Here is a 16,017-nt window from a genome sequence, read left to right as displayed (position 1 = left end):
ACACCCTCTTTTGATCTCTCTGCAGGCACTGCACAACAGGAGTACACTTACATACATGCAAGCAAAACACTTTTTTTTAAAAAAGAAAGACACCCATAATGGATAACCATGTTATGCTTTGTCACTAAGACATATGAAAGGGAGGTATGTATCACAGACCAAAACCACAAAAGAAAATCACTCCAATGGTGATTAAGTGTACACAGGAATGTCTGCACCACTGACCCTTCAGTGTAGACAGACTGGGAGACTACAGTACATGGAAAAACAAATGGCTCAGACAAAACAGCTTCAAAAGAAGTAGACTCAAAGTCCAGCATGCTAGCATAGGCTTGTACTCCAGCACTTGGGAGGCTGAGGCAAGAGAGTCATTAGTTCAAGGTCAGCCTATGCCATATAGCAAATTCTAGGCCAGCATGAGCTACAAAGAGAGATCATAACCACAAAGAAAGGTCAGATTCTAAATGTGAAGAAATTTTTGGATTAACTTATCTCTTATTTTCCTTTTTAAAAAAAATATATGCACAAAAGTAATCTTATTTCAAAGCTGTATTAAAATAAGCCCCCAAAATGAACGATTAAGGGGTTGGAGCACTTGTTCTTACAAAGGCCCCTGGTTCAATTCTTAGCATCTTCATGGTGGCTCACAACTGCCTATAACTCCAGTTCTAGGAGATTCAACATCCTCCTCTGGCCTCTGTAGGTACACCCTTACATACATGCAGGCAAAATATTCAAACACATAAAATAAAAATATTTTTAAAAAATTAATGGTGGTGCATGCCTTTAATCCTAGCACCCAGGAAGTAGAAGAAGGCAGATCTCTGTGTGATTGAGGCCAGCTTGGTCTGCATAGTGAGTTCCAAGTCAGCTGAGGCTACAAGGAGAATTTGTCTCAAAAAAAAAAAAAAAGAAACAAGACATCACAAAATACCCCGTTACTAGGGAGTTTGATTCATCTAGAGACTGGCACAAATATATAATAATAATGTGGTCAAGGCAAAATAGAGAGATACACAGGATATGGTAAGAAAACCTACACCAGCCTGGATGGTAAGGAAGGCTACTGAATGTGTCATCTTAGCCCACATGTTCTCAAAGCTCCCATCCCATCCATCAAATCATACACATATGCTTCCTATATTTCTCTATCATTGGCCTTGCTTCTCTAGTCACACCACTCAGTCCAGCCCCCTCGTTATATAGCTACTATTACAGCCTCTTCTCACTAACCACTCTATTCTCCTTATTGCTACCTGCTATCACTGGCACATCCAATCTGATGGTATAACTCACTGCTTTAAAACCTAGATACAATACCAGGCATGGTGGAGTATGCCTTTAATCCCAGTCCTGTGAGATTGAGGCCACCCTGGTTCACATTGTGACCTCCAAGCAGGCTGTGACTAGGGAGACCCTGTCAAAAAACAGTAAAAAAAAAAAAAAAAAAGCATAAAAAAAAACTAGATACAGAGTATCTCTACTTTTAAAATAGGACCATTTGATTGATTTCCAGCTACAAGACTATAACTGCTGTTTTTTAAAATCACATAGTGAACCAATTCCAAAAGCCTCAATTTACTGTAGAGAAATACATAGAGGAAGTTCAAAATGGGTCACAGAACTTCAGTCATGGGTCACACAAATAATATTCCCAAAGTTCTTCAAATTCTAAGAAAGGGAGAACGGCTAAATGTTTATTATTATTTTGGCTGGTATTTTAAATGGGTTGCTTATCACACATATCTAATACTTTAAAATCCCTTGTATAATGATCATATACCTGTTGGGTTTAATAGGTCTTAAAAAGAGGTACTGGTCTAGGGAGACAGCTCAGTAATTAAGAGCACATACTGCTCTTCCAAAGCATCCAAGTTCAATTCTCAGCAACCATGCCAGGTTGCTAACAACCATCTGTATCGCCACCTACTGGGGGATCCGGTGCCTGTGACTTCTGTACCCATACACAGACATACACACATATGCACATAATTTCAAAGATAATAAAAATAAATTTTAGAAAAAGAGGCACCAGAGCGGAAACGATAGTGGTCAGGCGTCATTACTGGGAAATTACCTAATCTCTTGAGTCGCAGTTTCCTTATTTATAAGAGAGCAGGCTTGGTCTAGGTTAGGAGTCACCAATTTTTGGAGAGGCGGAGTATAACAGTCCGACAGTCAATGTTTTAGATTTTGTGGGTGACACAGTCACTGTTAACACTACTTGACTCTGCCATGGTAGTATGAAAGCAGCCATGGACAGTATATGAAGGAGCACGTTGTGTCCTAATAAATCTTCACTCAAAAAAACAGGCAGCAGGTTGGGTTTGGCCTACAGGCAAAGCTCGACCCAGGGTATAAATCACTGTTTCCTTCTAGTTCTAAACTACAGTAGTTCTAAACTACTGCAAAGTTACAAAAAGCTGCATCCTTGTCTCTTTTAGAGAAATATGTTACTATATCTAATGCAAAGCACATAGCTTAGTGGCTCACAGCAGCTGGAGTCAGACAGTCTGGGATTCTCTATTAGCTCTATAGGCTTGGGCAAGTCATTTAAAATTACTCTGGGGGGCTGGAGAGATGGCGTAGATGTAGCTGTTCTTACAGAAGACCCGGGTTCAAATCCCAACACCCACATGGCAGCTAACAACTGTCTCTAACTCCAGTTCCAGGGGCTCCGACAGCCTCTTCTGACCTCCGCAGACATTGCACGACACAGGTGCACTTACCTAGATGCAGGCAATACACAATACACATAAAATAAAAATAATAAATAAAATTTTTAAAAATTACTCTGAACTTTAGCTTTAAGGCTGTTGTAACATTTAAATGATATAATACAATATAAAGTATTTGGCCTTGGATTTCGTATGCAGTAAGTGTAATAAATGGATGTTTTTACTTTTATAAAGTTTTGGCCCTGAAGTTCTTGGGTAGGAACACAATCCTCCAATCAAATTTTCCAGCAGAAAAATAAAGTATGCTTTATAATGATTGATGTTAGGATGTAAATACTGAGAACCCTACATAGCAAAAGATGAAGACTACCTACAGCACCCTGTCTTCTAGTGCTTAAAAATGGTTTTTAATGAAAGAAGCCGGCCTTCATTGTAGTTGTATGACTTTGGGAGCTAAATATCCTTTCATTAAACTCAGTTTTGCTTCAGTTTCTCCATCTGTTAAAAAAAACAAAACACTATTACCATCATAGGATTAAGGCTTGAGTTGATAAACTGGCATACACACACACACACACACACACACACACACACACACACACACACACACACACAAATTGCTATAATGACTTAAATAGTTAACGTATATTCATCTCAATCCTACCCAGAGGTGCTATTTTTCACTGTAGTGGGTAAAGAGGCTCAAAGATGATAAGAAACCCAGCCAAGGTCACACAGCTGTGATGGAGGAATGCCTAAAATTCAACATTGCATGTCTGACTACATTTTCCAACTCTCACTTATATAACAGTCCAAAGATGGCATTAATTCTAACTCTGCGGAGGGACCAATATATAAATGTCTTGATGAGAACTAAAATAACATTCTCTCCATACAGGAAATCTTTTCCAACTTTTTTAATTTTTGAGACAGGGTCATACTATGCTGCCCTAGCTGGTCTGGAACTTGCTATGTAGATCAGGCTGGCCTCATACTCACAGAGATCCACCCTCTTCTGCCTCCAAAATGCTGGGACGAAAGGTGTGTGTCACCATGACCAGCCCCATTTTGGGGGCGGGATTTGAACCCAGGTTTTCTGCAAGAACAGCCAGTGTTCTCATTCACCGAGCCATTTCTCCAGCCCCACCAGCCCCATTTTCAACTTTTTCAAGTTCAAGAGTGAAATCACTGATCATAAAATCACTGATCTTAAAACAACAGTATTTCTATCAGTATTTTTTTTTGCAGAAATCATGTTTTTTTAATCTATAACTAATTAACTCTAATTTTCACAACTAATTCTTTATTAAAATAACTAAAGAAGTAGGGGAGTGATCTTTTTTTTTTTTTTTTACTTTTTAAAAAAGTTATTTATTTTATGTGTATGTGTGTATTGCCTGCATCTAGGTAAGTGCACCCGTGCCATGCAATGCCCACGGAGGTCAGAAGAGGCTGTCGGATCCCCTGGGACTGGAGTTATGGACAGTTGTTAGCTGCCATGTGGGTGCTGGGATTTGAACCCAGGTCCTTTGCAAGAACAACCAGTGTTCTTAACTGCTGACTGCTTAACTGCTTTTTAAAAAATATTTTATTATTTTTATTTTATCTGTATGAATGTATTGCCTACAAGTATGTAAGTGCACCCATGCTGTGCAATGCCCATGGAAGTCTGAAGGGGGTGTTGGATTCCCCTGGAACTGGAGTTATGGACAGTTGTTAGTCAGCATGTGGGTGCTGGGAATCAAATCCAGGTCCTGCAGCCAGTGCTCTTAACCACTGAACCATCTCTCCAGCCCAGGAGTGATTTTTTAATACAAGAAGGGCTCCATAAATGCTAGCATTCACCTCCAATTCAATTTTTGATCAGTATAAACCTCTCAGAGTTTAGAGAACCACAGTTCTTCTAATTTATTCCATAAAATTTCAAGTACTTATAAACTTATGAATCTTGAACTCTGAAAAGCATTCATATTTCAAAAATAAAAATATTGCCCAGTACCAAAGAGGGAAAGAGTCCAAAGAAAAATATAGTACTCCAGTGAGGCCATTCATTCATGAGTGTGCACAGTACTACCTGATCTGCTGTATGCTCTCTCTCTAAGCCTTGTGAATGCTATTGGTAACTGATCTGCAAACAGAAGTTGGCTTCACACTTTAAAGCCTTATAAGGCACAGCAATATATCACTACACAAGGAAAACAGGGCATTTAGATGTAGCTTGCTTCTGAATTCTAAGAATTAATTTTAACTTAGAATTATATTCTAATTCTGAAATTTTCAAAGATTAATTTTGTTATAAATTAAAATCATAAACTATAATCTAGTGATAGGTCTATATAAGCAAGTTATAAATTTCTATAAAACATACATAACCACATTCTTTCCAATACTGCATACAGCAATACTGAATGTCAAAATGATCATAATAAGGACTTAATAAAACTTTATACTTTTGGACATACAAAATATTATATAATAATAAGCATACTACATAGATTTTGGAAGGCAAGAAGATTTTTATTAGCTGAGAACAAGAATGTCCACATTTTAGAATGAATCAAATTATCTTTTAGCACTTTGAATATTCAAACATGCTGGGCTGTCACAATACCACACTCTCCCATCTACTCTAATGTTCATCCAAGCTGGCAGGGAAGGCAGGAATAGACAGTTTTTGCCTAACGATAATGGAGCAATCAGTGTGTTACCTCCAGAAGGTACTGTATCATAACATTAACTTCTACTCTGGAAGAAAAACAAGCATTCCACTCCAAATATTACCTGTTTTCTCTTTTCTGTGCTCTACCCCCTGCCCACCCCATTTTAGCAATAATCTGCATGCTTTCTAGTAATGTGCCTAGATAATTTGAGCTAGTGGTTCTTAGAATCCAGGTGAGGGTAAGGAGTATAGCTCAGTAGTAGAGTGCTTGCCTGGTACGTGCAAAGCCATGCGTTCAACACTCAGCACCCTCCTTCATTCCAGTCTTCCAGTCACGTGTGGTGGTGGGTACCTGTAATCCCAGTTACTTGGGAGGCTGAGCCAGGAGGAGCTGATCTTCAAGGTAGCCCAGGCACAAAAATGTTGTCTCAACATAAATAAAAAAAGAACCTTTTGAAGGAAGAAGATCATGAATGCCTTTTCAGTATCTGCTGAATCTGGATTTTACTGACCAGAAAATACAAATATACACAGAATTCTTGGGTTCCTGGAAGACTATTTGTAGGGATGCCCACAGATTCAGGGAAAGAATCACAGAGGCAGTGAACAAAATTCTCAAGGTGTCTCCAGTCCTTTCATAAGTCTTCCTCTGATTTATGGGAACTGACTAAATCATTCATAAACAAATAATTTAGTCTCCACTTGATCTTAGCCAAAAAGCAAAGAAGCAATCAAATAATGTTTTTTGTACAACCAACGTTCAAACACACAAAAAAATTAAACAAAGGTGACAGTATTTACAAAGCACTATTCACCAGATAATAAACTGTCCTGGCAGCATTTTAAAATACAGTGTCTAGCAATATTAATGAATATTATAATAGATTATGGAACATAGAATGCTTCCACATATAATGATGATTAATCCTTACAATTCCAGGAAGACAGAGGCATAAGGTATTATTTTTATCTCTCTTCCACAGCTAAGAAACTAGAGGTTCAGATAACAACTTGCCATGATTACTCAGCCAATGAGTGGAGAGCAGAGATTCTAATCCATTACTAATTCCAGAAGTGAGCTCAGTACATTGTTATATCCTGATACTTCCTCAGAACAAAGACTTTAACAACAAAAGTTTAACAGACCACATGTGAAATGCAGACATGCCATTAAAAAACAAAAATGAATGTACTTAAAATATTCAACTAGGTTTGACCTCCAGCACTCTAAAATTTTCATTAAAAAATTTAAAATATTCAATTTCCTCTTGCTTCGTTAAAATAAGACATTTTTTCAGAAAAGATACAGTTATGCTAATGAAACTCTTGGCATTTTGCTGTTCTATGAAACATTTGTTTTTGCTCATGTCTTTAGTTCTTCATACACAAAGAATAAATTCTTCTTTGTTGAGAACTCAAATATAAGAAAATTAAAAGTTAAATACCCATTTTTTAATTAATTTTTTTTTGAGACAGTCTCATATAATCAAGGCTGGCCTCAAACTCGGTATAGCTGTGAAGGACCTTGAACTCCTGCCTCCAACGCCCAAGTCCTGAGATTTCAGGCATGCATCACCATGACCAATTTGTGCAGTGCTGGGGATTTAACCCAGGGCTTCGTGTATGCTAGGCAAATGCTCTTTCAAACATAGTTACTGCCTCAGTCCCTAAATAAAGCTATCTGAACCCTAATGTAATGGATGGGTTTTTGAGTGATAATGAAATGTCAGTATGGGTAACAACTGTAACAAATGCACTGCTCTGGTGAGGGGATCTGACAGTCTGGAGGTTGTTTCTCTAGGGACAGGGGTTATATGGGAAACTATAACTTCTGCTTAATTCTGTTGTGAATTTACAACTGCCCTAAAAACTTGCATTTCTCAATGGAATGTGATCAAAATTTATCTACCCTTTCATTTTAAAGAGAAAAAAAATCAAATTACTCATTGTGATTTTCACTTAGAATCTGTAATTATTATAGATCACCTTAAAAACTATTAACAGCAATTTTATCAAATGCCAAAAGAACAGTTTTAAATGTGAAACTGAGGACTGGTGATGTAGATCAGTAGTGCAGTGCTTGCCTAGCATGCACAGGCCCTGGTGAGTGAATGTGAGAGAGTGACCGGAAGTAAATAAATATGAAACTAAGTGCATGCAGCTGAATAGTCTTGAGATTTTTTTATATTTGTGTTTCTATTTGGTACCTTATTTTAATTGACTTTTTGTGTGTATTTCATACAGAACATCCCAATCAATCTTATTCATCCTTATACCCACATCTCAAATGGCACCCTCCCATAGCCTCCCCCTGACTGGAGCCCATATACTCTGTCATTCCTGCTACTGTTCACTGTGTCAGTGCCCCTAGCTGTTCCCTAGTACAAGTCTATCTGCTGAGTCTAGTCAGTCTATCTAGAGTCCCTTGTTTTAGGATGATCAGCTCTTCCTCATCTAGCAGCAATCAATTGCCAACATTCCTTTAGCTAAGACTGGGGTCTGCTATTTGGTATCTTAAAGGCAATGTAACTATAAGTTATAAGTGAGTCAGTTAATTTGACAAACCAAAGAAGGTACCAGGAGAAAATGGGAAGAAAAGCAACAGCTAATGCCAAAGCTACCTTCAGGGAGTTTTACAGGCACCAGCAGTAGTTAGCAGCAGTCCTTTGCTGGCCCAAGTATATGCCACCAATCCTTTAGCAGAAGGGAGGGAATTTCCTCTAGAGAGATAATTCAAAGATTCAAAACAATTATTGGCTAATGTAACAAAAAGCTGCAAAGAGAAAGAGAGGGAGGGAGAGAGGGAGGGAAAGAAGCAGAGGGAGGGAAGGGAGGGAGGTGGGGAAGACCAAGTGTATCCTGCAGTTAAAATACTTGTGGCAAACCAGGTTGTAAGATCGTTTCCCAAAATGCTAACATTAGTTCAAGGTAAGAATATATAAAAGTATATATCTGCTTTCTATTGCTGTGATAAAACACTCTGACCAAAAACAACTCGGGGAGGAAAGGGTTTATTGAATCTTACACTTCAAGCGGCAGTCCATCATTGCAGGAAGCCACTGCAGAAACTAGGCAAGAGCCTAGAGGCAGGAGCTGAAGAGACCATGGAGGAGCACTGCTTACAGGCTTGCTCCCCCTGGTTTATTCTGCTCCTTTTCTTGAATAGCCCAGGCACACCTGCCCAGGGATGGACTGTGGGCTAGGCCCTTACATCGCTCAACAATTCAGAAAATGCCTCCCAGACATGCCCACAAGCCAGTCCGGTGGGAGGGAGGAAATTGCTCAATTGAGGTTCTCTCTTCCAGGTGCCTTTAGTTTGTGTCAGGTTGACAAAGACACTAATCCAGCACAATATGTACTTAAAGCAAATTAAAAGAAATATTCAAAAATACTAAGATTTCTGTGAAAATCGTGAGATTAAACACTGCCTAGAGGGAAAAAAGCATAACAAGCTTTCCAAATCCCGGCACCTCCACGTTAAGACTGTGCAAGTCCATGCAACAACTAGGAACCGCAAACTGTTTACAAATCCTGGACCCTCCCTAAAGAAACCCGCAAGCTCAGCCCAGAACCGTGAGGAGGGAGTCTACAGCCGTCAGCACTCCACCGCCCAGCTGCCAGCTGAAAGGGGCTGCGGTTTCTGGTGTCCCAGCGGGAGGCACTTTTGCACTAGGGTCTGCAGCACTGCGCAGCTGAACGGCAGCGGGGCCGGCCAGCACCAGGGCGGGACGCTGGGCGAGCAACGTCACCCCCGCCCCGCAGGACTGGGCACCCCAACAGGAGGGGGCACCCCAGCAGGAGGGGGCACCCGGCGGGAGGGGTTGTCCCAGCAGAAGAGGGCACCCCGTTGGGAGGGGGTACCCCAGCAGGAAAGGACATCTCGTTGGGAGGGACACTCGGCGGGAGGGGAATACCCCGTTGGGAGAGGAAACCCCCGCTGGCCGCCCTCCCGGACCTCGAACCCTCGCCGGCCCCGACCAGCCGAGCACCTGCCGCGCCTCTCGCCCCGAAAGAGCGGGCGGCGCGGGTCCCCTGAGGACCAGCCTCGGCGGCTCTCGCCGACCCAACCCCTCGCCGATATGGAGTTCGGGTGGCCGTTCGAGGCTCGAGTTCTGCGCGGCGGTACCCGGCGCTGAGGGTTTGGCGCGGACCGCACCGCACAAAGGAGGCGGACGAGAGGGAAGACGCGCGGCGGTTACCTCGCAGTCCGCGCCAGCCGCCACGGCTGCAGCCGCGACACCTGGCTCCTGAGCCCTGGCGCCTCCCTGCCGCTGCCCGCGCTGCTCCAGCCCCGCTGACACCCCACGGACACGCGCGCTCGTGCGCGACCCCGCGGAGCCTTGGCCCCTCAGAACCCCGGGGACTGGGGCGGGGGCGGCCGCGCGCGCGCTGGTTGCGCGAGGCACTCTGGGAATTGTGGTTTTTGGTTACCTCCTACGCTAGGCCGCCAGATCCCCGCCGGGGATTCGGGGGTGCCGCGAGCTGCCGCGAGCAACCGCTGTTACCCAGCAGGGGAAAGCAAAAGGGCCTGGAGCATTACAAACCTTTACCAGTACCTTGCTTGAATGCCTCTAAATTTACATAGCCACTGCTTCACTTCGGTGGCAGTACAAAGTCTCTTCCTGTATCCATCAAATCTTCTGTGCGTGTTGGAGGTCCTAGGGTTTATGCCTTTAAACCGAGAAGAAAAAAGACTTCCTGCTTCTATTTCTAGCGCATTTCACCATATGCTCTACAAATCATATACAAAACAGCTTGTGTTTATAAATTCGTACCCACAGTTTATAAACCTAAGGAAGTAATACATTGAACTAAGTGCCGGCTTAAAAATGATTACAGGGGGTTCAGACTTTTAGGAGCACTTGCCGCTCTTGCAGAGGGCACAGGTTCCAGCACAGCTCAGAGCTGTCTGTTAATCCAGTCCAGGGAATCCAAAGCCCTCTTCTGGTGTCTGTGACCACCAGACACACACAAGGTGCACATACATGCAAACACTCAAATAAAAACAAATCTTTAAAAATCCTTTAAAAATCTTTTTTTTTTAAACGATGTTGAAATAAACCAAGTTTTCAATAAATTCGTAGAGAAAATGTAGGAAAGGAGAGCAAAACACCGAATTTTGTTTAGAATACTCCCTTGAAATCTTTTGTCAGGACATCGTAAAGTTTTCAGGCTTCGGAGTTCATTCATAAACTTAAACATAGACTGAGTGGTATGATTTGGACCTGTAATCTCAGCTATTCAGATGGCTGAGGTAGGAATATACAAGCTGGAAAGCTAGCCTAGGTAGTTTAGAGAGACTATAGCTGGTAAGTTTTTTTAAAAATGGGAAAAGACAGTGATGGAACTCAGTGGTTTGCCTAGCATGCATGAGGGCCTTACAAAAAAAATAATCCTAGGAACATTCATAAGCATTAATAAACATCTACATTGGTTTTTCTTTTTTTTTTCCCTGTGGTCTAATTCTATAAATGATGATATACGGAAGTTTAGGTGAGTAAGCAATCAATTTTTAAGTTAAAAATCCCAAATTATGAGACATGGCCCCTTGTATGGTGGTAGTTACATCAGCCACAACTGCTATGACAAATTCTGCTCACAGAAGTGAAGGAAAGGCATACAGGTGACTAAAATGCTGGTGGGCTACACGGAAATTTGTCTGGGTGGATGGGGCACATGTCTAGGGTCATTAATCTTTCAATATAAGTGAATGACTCGAAGGAACACAAGTTTCTAAATATCTGTAAAGTATTATTTCTAACTTCAAGGGAATGTTTGCCATTCCATAATACTTTGTCAACCATGAAATACATGAAAAAATTTATGGAGCATTGTTTCTTAGTGGAGTCAATAACACTATTAACAAAATAATACACATATTCTTAGTGCTAATTGAGGTAATACATATTCTGTTTTAAATATTAAAATGTGTGTTTCACTTATTTCCATAGCAACCTTAAAAAGCGTTTTAATTCTTTCACTTAGAATTAAAATGCAACTGCCAGAGTTTTGGTATTTTTTAAACAGAGCTAAGTTTTACAGAAATAAGTTGCAGATCTAAGATCAAAGCTCAGTTTTATCAACAACCTACGTTGTTAAAAGCAGTTTTTTACATTTTTTAATCTTTATGGAAATCTTTAATTTTTTTCCTAAATATTTTATTTTTTATTAACTTTTTATTATTTTTTAGAAGAAGTATTTCATTACAGCTTTGACATACTCAATAACAATTTCCATAGCAAAGATACATCTCTTTCAAAAGTGGCTATAGTTTTTAGGTTCACAGTTGAATTAATACAGTTATACAATGTTGAACTCAGTATAAACCCTGTAAGACATAAAATTGAGTTTTTAACCTTTAAAAAAGATCTCCATTTCATCTTAAAATATACTGTTTCTTACAGAAATACTCATTGTTTTTGCTAATAACACTTAGATGTTGGTGCATGCATCTCTAATCTATGTATCTGATTATTACTAGTCATGGTCTGTTGCACTCAGTTCTTTGGCACCTGTGTATGGATATAAACTCATTGGGTAGATTTCAGTGGTAATGTTTATCACCTCTACTACTCCACATGATGTACATTTTTATGCTTCCTCCTCAATTATAACTCATTTTTTAAATTTGTTGATTTTTTTATGTGTATATCACACAGAACATCCCAAATGATCTTATTGGTCTATACACCCACTTCCCAGATGACACCCTCCCACAGCCCCCCCCCCGACTAGACCCCTTTTACTTTGTCTTCCCTGCTACTGTCTGCTGTGTTGTTGGCACCCCCAGCCGTTCCCCAGTACTTGTCCATCTGGTGAATCTAGTTAGCCTATCTAGAGGTCTTTGTTTTAGGAAGGTCAGCTGTTCCTCATCTAGCAGCAATCAGTTGTCTATATTCCTTTAGATAAGATTGGGGTCTGCTGTTCATTTTCCCAGTTCTATGCTGGGTTACTATCTGAGAGTCTCTTGGGCCACCCTGGCCAACATCTCAAAAGAAGGTATCTCCTATCTGGTATCGTTGCTTGTTATGTAGCCTTTAGCTAAACATATGGACTCTTAAGAAATTACATTGGCCCCTTTAATCTTTGGTTATACTTTCCTTTTTGGGTGTTTAAGGCCATACAGTTGGCCCAGATAAACCAATTTATTTTTACTCTTAAGGCTGTTTTAGGATCTGTTCCTCAGGGGTCAAATGGGCTTGGGAGGAGCCACTGGCTCCTTTCTTTTACCAGTTCTGCCTATGTGAAGATGTCAAAGGTCCTACTCGACCATGGCCTGCTTTGCTTGGAAGCACGGAGGAAATGATTCTTCTGTGTTGACCCTCCTCTTTGTAGACTAGACACTGGTTCAAGTCCATCTTGTGGGGTCTTCACAGCCTCCTTGATCAAGAGGACAGGTGATTCACCAGTTACAGGACATTTTGAGAGATGCTCATAGTTCCCTGGAACTAGTCAACCTAGGAGGACAAGGAGCAAAAACTGTCCTTTATGTTCCTCTGACCAATTTAGTATAGGCCTTAAAGTATGGCTGTTAAAAATCCAAAAAGGGTTAGTTCCACCAATCTGGTACTTTTAATTACCATGTGCCATGTAGATAAAGCTTGGGCAAAGACCAATTGTTCTCAGATAAATCTGGCCTAGACATATATTTCTTGATCTGGTATGTATAATTTGTCAGTAGGTTGTTGGACTAATATGGTTCCCTCTGGTTTTTAAAACTATCTAGGCATTATTTATCTCTCGCATTGTCTCACCCCTTCATCATGGTTTCCCCAATTAAGGTGCCCCCATTTTTCCCTTCTCCTCTAATAATACCCTTCTCCTATGGTCCTACCTCTTTTGAGCTCCTTCTTCCCCTTTATCCCCTAGTTTCCTTGTATACCCTTCCCTGCCCCCTCCCTTAAACTAACCCAATTTTTATCCATATCTCCCTTATTAATGCCTGTTTCCTACTGTTCTCTTTCAGATTCATTCTTTTCCTTTACCTTCCTGGTTCATTTTCATTATCCTGGTTCCTGTAGTTATCATCTGGATACATAATCACTTATCAGGATTTGGTGCTAGGATCCAGATATGAGGGAGAACATACATCGTGTTTTTGTTTGTTTGTTTATTTGTTTGTTTTCCCGAGTCTGTTACTTCACTTAGTATAACAGTTTCTAGTTCCATCCATTTACCTGCAAATTTCATGACTTCATCTTTCTTTACTGCTGAGTAAAACTCCATCATATAAATGAACAACCTTTTCATTATCCAGTCATCAGTTGAGGGACACTTAGGTTTCTTCCATCTCTTAGCTATTGTGAAAAGAACAGGAACAAACATGGATGTACAAGTGTCTCTGCAATAGGATGAGTTCTTTGGATATATGCCAAGGAGTGGTATAACTGGGTCAAATGGTAGGTTCATTTGTAGTTTTTTAAGAGTTCTCCACACTGCTTTTCATAGGGGTTGAACCAGTTTGCAGTCCCACCAGCAGTGGCTGAGTGTTCCCCTTTCCCCACATCCTCTCCAACATTTGGTATCATTTGTTCTCTTGATCTTAGCCAGTCTGACTAGGCTAAGATGAAATCTTAAAGTGGTTTTAATTTGCATTTCCCTAATTACGGTCATGTTGAACATCTTTTAAGATGATTCTTAGCCATCTTTATTTCTTCTTTTGAGAACTCTCTGTTCAGGTCCTTACCCCATATTTTAATTGGGTTGCTTCCTTTCTTGATTCTTTGTTTTTAGAGTTCATTATATATTCTAGATGTTAAACCTCTGTTGGATGTGTCACTGGTAAAGATTTTCTCCCACTCTGTGGGTTTTCTCTTCACTTCCCTGGTTGCTTCCTTTAATGTACAGAAGCTTTTTAGTTCAATAAGGTCCTATTTGTTGATTCTTGACTTTGTTTCCTAGGCAATTGATGTCTGGTTTAGAAAATCCTTTCCTATAACTATATCTTGTAGGTTTTTGCCAGTGCTTTCTTCTAACAGTTTCAGAGTTTCAGGCTTCATTGATGTCTTTGATCCATTTGGAATTCACTTTTGTGCACAGTGAAAGATAGGGGTTTAGTTTCATTCTTCTACAGGTGGAGATCCAGTTTTGCCATCACCATTTGCTGAACATGCCGTCTTTCCTCCAGTGAATATTATTGGCCCCTTTGTCAAATATCAGGTGGCTGAAATTGCATGTACTCATATTTGGGTATTCAGTTTTGTTCCATTTATCTATGGGTCTATTTTTGTGCCAGTACCATGTTGTTTTTATGCCTACAGCTCTGTAATACAGTTTAAAATCTGGTGTAGTGTTGGGATAAGTCAGGAGTGCCTGGAATATAGAGCATGGCCACTGGCTGGACACCTCCCAGTGAGGACAGCAGGAGCCAGGCTTGCTCCATTCTAAACACACCATCTCTTACCCAACAGCCCCCAGGCAAAACTATTAGGTCTCTAATCCCTTAGTCCTAACTGGGTGTGCTGGATATCTTTAGTGTCAACTTGACACACTTGGGTTGAGGGAGCCTCAATTGGGGAATTTCCTCTATTGGACTGGCCTGTGGCCATGTCTGAGGGGTATCTTCTTGATGAGTGATGTGGGAGTGTCCAGCCCACTGTGGGTGGTGCCACCCCTGGGCAGGTGGGCCTGTGTTGCATAAGAAAGCAGGCTGAGCAGGGGCCAGGGGAACAAGCCAGTAAGCAGCATTCTTCCTGCTTCCAGGTTCTACCTTGAGTTCCTACCTTGGGCTCCCGGATGAACTGTGACTCAGGATATGTAAGCTAAATAAACCCTTTCCTCCCCAAGTTGGTAGTGGTCAGAGTATTTTGCCACAGAAATGAAGAAACAAACCAGGACAGAAATTGGTACCAGAGAGTGGGATATTGCTGTGACAGACCTGACTTTGGTGTTTTGGGGAGGGCTGTGGAAGTGTTTGAACTTTGGGCTGGAAAAGCCATTGTGTGCTCAGAGTTTGTTGCTGTGGAGCTTGGAACAGTTATGCTGAAAGAGTTGTAGACAATGGAGGCCTGGCTTGTGAAGCTTCAAAGGGAAGCGGAGACCATCAAGGCTGTTCGCGTGAGATTTTAGACTGAGAATCTGTGGGTTCTGGTCAGCTGGGGCTGAAGAATCAGCTGTGATTAAGAAGAGACCAGAACCTGAAGCAAAACCTTTGCTTTACTGGGACAATTGATGCTGGTTAGCTGGGCTGAAAAATCAGTTGCAATTAACAAGAGATCAGCATCACTGTGGTGAAGTCTTCTGGGAGGTATTTCCTCAGGGTCAGCACACAGAGGGGATTTGCAAGCTGGAAGCAGGACTCGGTAATGTGCAAGAGTCTCCTGCATGGTTCTGGTGTTGAAAGCATAAAGGGTTCACAGAGAGCAGCTGAGGCTTGGCACTCTGAGAGGCCAAGAAAGGCCATAGGTGAAATTGCAGCTTCAGTTGCAGTGAAGACCCCAGGATTGAAGGGGTCATGGAGAGATTCTGAGGCTTTGCACCCCAAGAAGCAAGAAGAGGCCATTGGTGAAGGTGTAGCCTCAGTTTCAGTGGAGACTCCAGCATTTTGGAGATGCCGGGACCATGGGACGACCACCAAAGGCAGCAGTAGGTGCGGAATGGAGCTGGCCTGGGTCTGCAAGATGAGCTGAGTGTGCTGTGGACTGCAGAGTCAGAGAAGTGGAGCTGCCAGAACCCTTTGGA

The 16,017-nt window shown here is 41.4% G+C and overlaps 1 protein-coding gene across 3 annotated transcripts in view; it reads right to left on the bottom strand.

Moving 5' to 3' along the window:
- Window positions 1-9,674, bottom strand: part of Klhl8 (kelch like family member 8) — a 67,757-nt gene extending 58,083 nt beyond the window's left edge. For 2 of the 3 annotated variants that reach the window (XM_008851744.3, XM_008851745.3), the window contains exon 1: window positions 9,537-9,674. The gene's annotated coding sequence lies outside the window, so the exon portion shown is untranslated. Of the gene's footprint in view, window positions 1-3,052; window positions 3,177-5,689; window positions 5,788-9,536 lie in introns of all 3 variants that reach the window. The other variant, XM_029555338.1, reaches the window with a different exon arrangement.
- Window positions 9,675-16,017: the final 6,343 nt, after the last annotated feature.

Source organism: Nannospalax galili, unplaced genomic scaffold (assembly GCF_000622305.1).
Source record: "Nannospalax galili isolate Female #2095 unplaced genomic scaffold, S.galili_v1.0 scaffold405, whole genome shotgun sequence".
In the NCBI taxonomy this organism is placed as follows: Eukaryota; Metazoa; Chordata; class Mammalia; order Rodentia; family Spalacidae; genus Nannospalax; species Nannospalax galili.
This window is presented reverse-complemented; position numbering and strand designations above follow the sequence as displayed.